At 34.4% G+C, this 9,425-nt stretch overlaps 1 pseudogene; it reads left to right on the top strand.

Annotated features, from left to right (window-relative positions):
• Positions 1–5,966: 5,966 nt before the first annotated feature.
• LOC140861059 (uncharacterized) lies at positions 5,967–9,165 on the top strand (annotated as a pseudogene).
• The last annotated feature ends 260 nt before the right edge of the window (positions 9,166–9,425 follow it).

Genomic DNA, 9,425 nt, shown 5'->3' with positions numbered 1-9,425 from the left:
TCTAGACGAATATCTGATCTTAGTTATAGGCTATCAAAACGGCTTCAAATCATTAATCGACGGCGTAGCGATAAAAAATCGGTAACCGACGAAATATCGAATTCGAAACTAACTTCTTTAACTTCATGAACATGTGATATATCAGCACTATAACCTCATACACCAGCATATCAAACACAATCATCTGCTATAACTCTCTATATACATGCTGGAAATCATAACAAGTTCATTCAATGATCAATCTTCGATTCGGTTTTGAATATACGAGGTAGAAACGTTCAAGAACATGAACATACAATCAAATTCTGATCCCTATCAAATTTCAATCTTCAAAACTTGCCGAAGTAATTCAAAACTTACAGAAAATTGAAGCCCTCATCGCAAGGATTCTAGAACACTTTTCGGAATCGAAATCGGACGATCGGATCAAAAGTTACAGAGTTTTGAAAATCGGAAATCAAAAGGAATTAAGGTTTCGGGTTCTGTTCTCTATTCCTTATTCGATTTTTCTGAATTCCAAATGCACTAACACGCTAATAAGCTGAGTAAGCAATTTCAATACTCGGATATGTATTGCTTAATTTTAATTTAGTCCCTAAAACTTCACAAATTGCAATTCAGTCCTCGGCCTTCGTTTTAATTCAATTTCAATCCAAAATAATTTAAGATTATTAGAATTAAAATTGAAACTCTAAATATTTCCAAATTAAATATACTCGGATTAAAATTAAATAAATTTGGATTAATTAAATAATCCCGGCCTTTTGCATTTTAGCCCTTCAAACTTTGATATTTGCAAATCAGTCCCTGATCGGGTTGTATCTTCAAAATTAATCTTTTTTAATTCCCAAAACATGAAATTTAATCTTAAATTCCATAAATATTCAAATCGAATATTTATTCTTTTAATTTAAGAATTCTCGGAATTTAATTCTCAAAATCCGTAAATTATCAAATTAAATATTTTCGGCTCGGAAATTAAATCTATCATTTCCATAACTTCTCAAATCAATATTAGCCCATAATATGGAATTTAATTCTCAAATCCCAAAATTAATAATTTAATATTTTCGGGTCTTACAGTATCCTTTCCTCACCATTGTTTAGGTGTAATCTCACAGTACCAACTTCTTTGACCCTGCATGACTTATCATTTCCCAGTAACACCATTCCCTGGTTTGAATCATTTAGCTCCTCAAACCAGCCTTTGGTTGGACACATATGATAAGTGCAACCTAATTCTAGAATCCAAACATTCTTCATGTCACCATCAGTCATTACAAGAGCCTCTACACTGTCATAACCCTCAGTTACAACAACAACCCCTGCACTGTCTTTAGGTTTCTCAAAGAATCTCTTCTTCCTTTTAGGACAGTCCCTTTTCAAATGTCCCTCTTTGTGACCGATAAAACACTTATACTTTGGTTTACTCTTGGAACGAGCTCTGGTTTTATGAGAACTTTGAGTCCTCTTATTTGGCCTTCCCCTTACATTCAAGCTTTCACTCAGAGATTCATCATTTGCTTGAATCTTCCACCGTAATTCCTTTGATTGGATTGCTGACTGAACTTCATCCAAAGATATGGACTAATTTCTGCCATACAACATGGCATCCTTGAAGTTTTCATAAGATTTAGGTAGGGCATTAAGTAATATAAGAGCTTTGTCCTCATCTTCGAGTTTAACTTCAACATTTTCCAGATCATCAAGAATCTTGATGAATTCCTCAATTTGATCCTCGATACTTTTCCTTTCTTGAAACCTGAAAAAGTATAGTCGCTGCTTCATATAGAGCCTGTTGGCAAGTGACTTAGTCATATAAATGCTTTCGAGCTTAAGCCACATCCAGTGTTCGAAATTTCGGCCTAGGCGCTAGGCGGCCGCCGGCCGAAACGGAAAACATCTAATCGGCCGTCCTAGGCGGCCAGCCGCCTAGGCGGCTGGTAGTAGGCGGCGCCTAGGTGGCAGTAAGCGTCCTAGGTAGCTTGCAGATTTTGATTAGGTTTTGTTTTGGGCTTTTAATTAAAATCCCAAAAAAAAAAAAAAAACAGGCAGTCAAAAAAATAAACGGGCTTTTTGTTGTTGGCTTGCCCTAAAACATCTTCAGACTTCATCCTCGTCAGTCGTCATTTGAGAGGCATCGATAGAAGAAGCGACTCATTTTTTTCCCCTTCAATGTCTGATTCCAGGCTTTAAGTCGGACCCTTTATTTGCTTACCAGCTTGATTCGAAGGCAGCCAGAAAATAGAAGCTCGATTCCAGGCTCCTGCTATTCACTTGAAAGGTATTTTTTGTCACTTGAAATTGATTTGATCGAACTTTGTTTACCTGATAAAAACATGATTTCTTTATCTAATACTTCGGCAGTGTTCTTATATCTAATATGGAATCTTTCCCGCATGTAGCTCAATACTTCGATTTTTGTTTTTTATTAATGCTTATGTTAGTGTTCTTTTCTAGTTTGGAAGGGGGAATGTATATGTTAGTGCTTTTTTTTTTATTAATTATTTATGTCAGTGCCTTTTTTATTAATGCATATGGCAGTCTTTTCAAGTTCCTTTAAAGCTCTTTTAATAATTAATAATGAATATGTCCGTGTTCTTTTCAAGTTCAAAGGAATTTATGAAAATTTAATTGTCAAACTTCAAAGTCTAATTTTCCACTAATCCTTCGTGTACACTAATTCCACTATGTGCTGATTCCAGCTATTTATTAAGATGATTTTAGTTTTTTTAGGGGCAAACAATCATCTCTTGACTCTTGAGCAGTGTAGTGTTCTTATTAAGTTAATAAATTCTTGATTTTATTTTTAAAAATCTTGAGCAGTGCCGTGTTATTATTACATGAATTAACTGAAGTAAGTGTTTACTGTTTAACAATAGGTACCCATGGCAAGCAATCCATCTTCGAACGCATTTTTCACTCAACCCGAATCCGAAATCCTTAGGAGAAAGTCAACTGACATCGGATGGGAGTTTGGGAAGTTGATTGATCCTAAGAACCTCGACAGAGTTTAGTGCAAGTTGTGTGGGAAAACGATGTCGGGGGTAGTATATAGGATGAAGGAGCACATAGGAAATATACCTAGAAATGTATCTGGTTGTCAAAAACATCTCAAGAAGATCGCAATAAGTGCAAAGAAGCTATTTCAGAAGCGAGGAACAGAAAGAAAAACAAAAGAATGGCTGAAGAAACATGTAGAGCAGAGGTAAATATCCATCATGAAGAAGAAGAAGAAGTTCTTGAAATTGAAGGAATGAGTGGAACTAAAAAACCTCTTCCACTTGGGCCCATGGATAGATATGCATTAGTGCACTACAAGAAAATTGGCAATACACATCACTCAAAAGACAACGGTTTTATAGAAAACCGTTGTCTTTTGGCCTTTAACAACGGTTTTTAGAAAAACCGTTGTTAATGGGCGTTTTTTTAAAATTTACGACAACGGTTTAATAAAAATCGACGTTGTTTTGGGTCTACGACAACGGTTTTTAAAAACCGTTTTCTATGAGCGTTTTTTGAAAAAAAATTAGACAACAGGTATTCTAAACCGTTGTCTTTGTGTGTTGTTGATCAAGCTTTGAATTATTTTTATTTAAAAAAAAAGTTAAAAGATTAAAAAAAATCATAAAAGATGTCGTGAACTTTTCCCCCACAAATGTTTACAAGTACTAATTGAGGATCGGGAAAACTCTCGCTCCCATGGCGCCTAGACCTAAATCCATCGCGTATCATCTTCAGCTCCCCCGGTCGATTCTAAGTTTCTGCCCTTTTTCTTGAATCGATTCTCAGCCAGCTTCCTCTTTTCCTAAATCGATCGATTATCTCTTGTTGAGATTGATTATAAGTTTCTGCCCTTTTTCTTGATACGATTCTCATCCAGATTTCTCTTTACCTAAATCGATCGATTATCTCTTAGCTTTTCCCCTTTCGCTGCTCGTACGTTTATAAACATTGATTGATTATCTATTAGCTTATTCTCTCCGATCCGACGGCGGCAGAAGGAAGCGGTGTGGATGCTCGGGAGCTTCGCGATGTGGTGGCTTTTCCCCCTTTATGTGTATACTTATGTATCTTTTATGCTTTTCACTTCATTATTTTGAATTCATCACAGTTTTACGGCTATTGTTTCTTTTGTCAGTGTTGGCCGTTGCAATTTTTTCTTTTTGCAGCTTTTATAACTTTGTTGTTTCTTATTTCTTTGTTCACACATGAATATCCGTTGTGGGCACTGGTTTTATTAATCTCATATTCTTTGTGTTTGTTGTCTTTATTGGTATATCCATATCATATTACATGCTTTACTTGCATTTGATACGTTGAATTGACAAGTTAAATGGTATCACATATATTACTTGTTTATGAATTTTAATCTGGAATTCTGAACCAGATCAATCATGGTAATGTGAATACTGACTGGTCTTTGATTAAATTATATTTCTTGAGTTGATTCACATGTTAAAATAGATTAAGAATGACAAATTGGGAGTGTACTTTGATGTAATTATATTTTTGGAAAATATATTGTGTGTTCATACCACCCACCATGTCTTCATGGATACGGTGTACTACTGCATATCTTTTTTAATATGGTTGATTTGTTTGCTTTTTTAATACCCCGTCACATTTTCCATGTCTTCATGGATATGGAAAACCTGTAATTAGTTGAATGATCCTCCGCCAAAGACGAAGCGGGAAAGGGGACGGAGATAACATGGCCTCAACATAGATAATAATTGGTGGGTTTCTTCTTGCTAGTTTAGTTCTTCTACTACGCTGAGTCTTTGGGGGAAATGAGAAAAATTTATGGTAAAATTTGTTGAATAATTTAGGACCCATTTTTCTTTGCACGTATCTGTTTTTTTGTCTTTATCGGCACCGATAGATAAGAATAATAATCAACTGGGAATGAGTCACGACACTCGTGTGGATAGAATTCTATTTTGAATTAGATATTACCATTTTTCAAGAAACGGATTTAATAAACAAATAGAAAGAGAAATTAACAAAATAATATGGATGTATATTCCATTTTTGGTGAGTAAATGTGCTTACTGTGTATCAATTATGGATTCATTTTCTTGTAATAGCATCTCTTTATAGAGTTTGACTTCTTGTTCCTTTATATATTACAGAAACAAAGAGTGCGTTGAAGTTTGGGTTGTTTTTCTTGTTTTACTTGGTGAGTTTCTTATATGAGTTGTCATGGATTTTTGTATCTGCAAACTGATCACAATCCTTCATTGCATATCCTTACAGCTTAACATTGGCTTTTGTATATTTGTGGCACTTGCGCCTCCAATTGTTTTCAAAGGTAAATCCCTGGTGTAATTCTTCCTTGAAATTTTTTCATTTCATGATTTTCGCCTGCGAATCCTTGTTCACTTAATTTTGCATTATTTCATTTGAATTCGTGTTGTATTATCCTCGAAGCTTTTCGAATGATGTTTAGTCTGATCACGGATGATGGTTTTTACAAAGTATCATGCCAGCTATAGATATCATAGGCGATCATGTTATAGACGGGGTGAGTTTTTAATCCCCACTGAGCTGTGATGATGAGCAAGTAGTTTAACATATATGTAGCAGATTAAGTTTATGACTTTATTGATGCAAAAGAGATTCCTCCAATTTCTTCTGTAGCAGTAATTTGATAACAAAATAATCAATTTCACAGGTTTTCTACTTCATTGGGTTCGGTCTAAGCCTTTGGGTTATCTAGGTCTGACATGTTTTATCTGTTGCTTTTCTAGATATTCATTCCATTTTGTGCAGTTCGTGAAGTTCTTGTAATAATGTTTCCATTGTTTATACAATAAGTGACATGGTTTTTCTTTTGATAGATATCCAACCATGATATTAAGGAAGGGGATCATTGTATTGAAAATTCATAGGCGCATTCTCGAATCTCTACATGGGATACTCCCCACAAGGTGAACTTCAAAGAACTAGATACGTGTTTCTCGATGGAGAGTGATACCAACATCAGACAAGCTGAAGGTTATAGCAAGGAACTTGATAATGTAAGAATTATGATATACAGATGTTCTTAAAAAAACCTGCAAATGTGCCTCCGAGAGAGCTATTATATTTAGTTTATGATTGATCAAAACTAAAAATACATGTGGTTTCTGAAAAATCATGTCTTGAGTTGAAATGGTTAATAAAAATAGTTATTTCCTGTTGTTACCCTGACTTAGGAGGAATTTATGTATTTAACGACACATATTTGGAATCCCCTTTTCTCTGCTTCAGAACATTTTTTAGTTACCCCTAATGTTCCTTTACTCTATAAAAAATCTGAAATAAAAAAATAAAAGAACACATGTACAAGACTACTGAAAATTAAAGACATGTGGAGGCAAATTGATATCTTTTCTCTCAAATAAGTAGATACATGTTTCTTTCGGAACAATAATTCTCTAAATGTCTTTTGGCCATTCAGTTTGCTATTCTCTTGGTCGTAATTTATTGTTCCTGAACATATGATTCTTCATTTGTATGGATTTATATTTAATTAATATATATTATATCATGAAGGTCAATAATTTCCCACCTCTGCGGCTCCACCATGATCAACTCAGTGCCGTTTCCATGTCTCTGAAAAAATTAGGAAGGTGGTAAGTTCTATATATTCCATAATACTTTGTTTAGTTATTCTCGCTGCCCCCGTATGTTTGAAGTAACACGATGCCATATATTTGATGATTTGACTGGAATTTTGCATATTAAATCTGTTTCTATTTTCCTTGATAATGATTTTGCATATTAAATCTGTTTCTGTTTTCCTTCATAATGATATTGCAATTGCATATTAAATCTGGAATTTCTCACCTCTGCGGCTCCATGCATTTGGCCTACTTCGTTCTGACGATTCTTTCATATTCCCATTTTATAAAAATCATTTCTAAAGTTTATCTCATTTGCGTCTACATCACTATCTCTATGGTATTTTCATTGCTTATAAACGGTATTTTCATCAGCTTATTCTTAATGATTTTGATTTTCTTCTACTTGTTTTTATTTCGTTAGCAGTAAATTGAGTTAAATGAGAAGTCGTTCGTGGTTGATTTGAAGAAGAGGATTAAAGAAGGCTTTCTTGTTCTCTATCTGATTCCATGTTTATTATATATAGCTCTATATTCTAGTGTGCATAGAATATGATTCAAATTTTAATTTTTAATTTTTAGTCATTTGTTATACTAAATTATTTTATAATAAATTTTATTTTCAATTTCATGTAATTTATAATATTGGAGAACCGTATATTAATTTTTTTTTATTTTATAGTTGAAAAAAGACAAGGGTGGAAAAATGTTGTCTATTACATGTTTAAAACCGATGTTAAAGATCCTGTTGTTAAAAGTGTGGTAAAAGACAACGGTTTTTCACCGTTGTGTTTTTAGCAAATGACAACGGTTTTTCACTCGAACAACAACGGTGAAAAACCGTTGTCGTAAACTCAAAATAACAACAGTGAAAAACCGTTGTCTTTGACCAGGCTTTTAACAACATAGCTTTTAACATCGGTTTTAGACCCCCTTTTAACAACGTTTTTTCACCCTTGTCTATTACCTTTTTTGTTGTAGTGGTGATTTCTTCAGAAAATGTAGGTTCGAGTGGGAATAAAGTGCTTCGTCAAAAAATATAAACGAGGCTCTTTTCAAAGAGAGAACTCAACAAGTTCAACAATATGTTGGGAGATGGGCATTTGAAAATGGAATCCCATTCAATGCTGTTGACGATGATAGCTTCAAACAACTGATGGAGGCAGTAGGTCAATTTGGACCAGGGTTCAAGCCTCCAACTCAATATCAACTTAAGGAGCCAATTTTGAAAGCTGAAGTTGAAAGAACAAAACAATTGTTGAAGAAGCACGAAGAAGAATGGGTAAAGAATGGGTGCTCGATTATGACAGATGCATGGAGTGACAGAAAAAGAAGAAGCATATTAAATTTGTGTGTCAATTGCAAGGAATGTACTACATTTCTATAGTCTAAGGAGTCTTCAGACGAGGCCCATACAGCTAGACATATATTTGAGTATGTTGACAAGTGTGTGGAACAAGTAGGATCTCATAATGTTGTTCAAATTGTAACAGACAATGCTACCAACAATATGGCTGCAGCTAAATTGATGAAAGAAAAGCGGCCTAGGATCTTTTGGAGTTCATGTGCAGCTCACACAATTAATCTCATGCTTGAAAGTATTGGCAAGCTTCCAAAATATAAAAAGGTTATCGACCAAGCCAAGACTTTTACCTTTTTCATTTATGCTCACCATAATACTTTGTCATTGATGAGGAGTTTTACAAAAAAGAGAGACATAGTCCGACCAGGAGTTACCAGGTTTGCATCTAACTTCCTCACATTACAGAGTTTGATTGAGAAAAAATCAAGTCTAAGGGCCATGTTTACAAGTGAATTGTGGGAGACATGTAAATGGGCAAAGACAAACAAAGGGAAATTGGCTTACTCTACTGTAATGAGCATGAATTTTTGGAATGGTGTGACACTTTGTTTGAAAATATTTGCTCCTTTGGTAAGAGTTCTTCGATTGGTTGATGGAGATAGAAAGCCATCCATGGGGTTTCTATATGGGGAGCTTTTTCAAGCTAAAAAAGATATCAAGGTGGCCTTGAACAATGTTGAATCAAATTATCAGCCTATCATAGTGATTATCGAGTCAAAAATGAAAGATAGACTTGATACATCATTGCATACCACAGATTTTTTGTTGAATCCCTACTTCTACTACAAAGATGGTTATATTGCTTTTTACGAGGAGGTCGCAACTGGGATTTTTGAATGCATTGAAGTTTTGCATTCCAATGAGTTTGAGGATTCTTTCATTAACTACAAGTTCATCTGGATGTGAAAGGAATTGGAGTGCATTTGAAGGAGTAAGTTTAAACTTTATTAATGTAAAGTATTAATTTTTAATATACATGTTCGTGTTACTAACTATAGTATAATATGTACTTTCTATGTTTTTTTTTGTAGATTCATACAAATAAAAGAAATCGGTTGGATGTCAATAGGTTGAACAATCTAGTATTTGTCCAATTTATTGCTAGATTGTTGAACAAACAAAAAAGAGAAAAGGAAAGAAATGTCGATGTCCTTCTTGAAAAAGATGCTTCAAATGCACAAAGCTGGATTGTAGATGGTGGGGAAGAGGATGAAGTTGAACCAGGTTCTGGGCTCACTTGGCAAATAGTTGATGAAGCAACTGGAGCAGATGAAAATATATAACTCCGAAGAAGCTCTAGAGTGAGAGAACTTCACTAGGATGATTTTGCATCCGACGAAGAGGATGATCACAATGAAGATATTGAGTTTGTGTCTGATGAAGAACAAGTTGTTGAAAATTATGGAGAAGATGAAGTAGACCAGTAGACTAAATTTGAGACATTCTATTAGTTG

This window comes from Henckelia pumila, chromosome 4 (genome assembly GCF_033568475.1).
Source record: "Henckelia pumila isolate YLH828 chromosome 4, ASM3356847v2, whole genome shotgun sequence".
In the NCBI taxonomy this organism is placed as follows: Eukaryota; Viridiplantae; Streptophyta; class Magnoliopsida; order Lamiales; family Gesneriaceae; genus Henckelia; species Henckelia pumila.
This window is presented reverse-complemented; position numbering and strand designations above follow the sequence as displayed.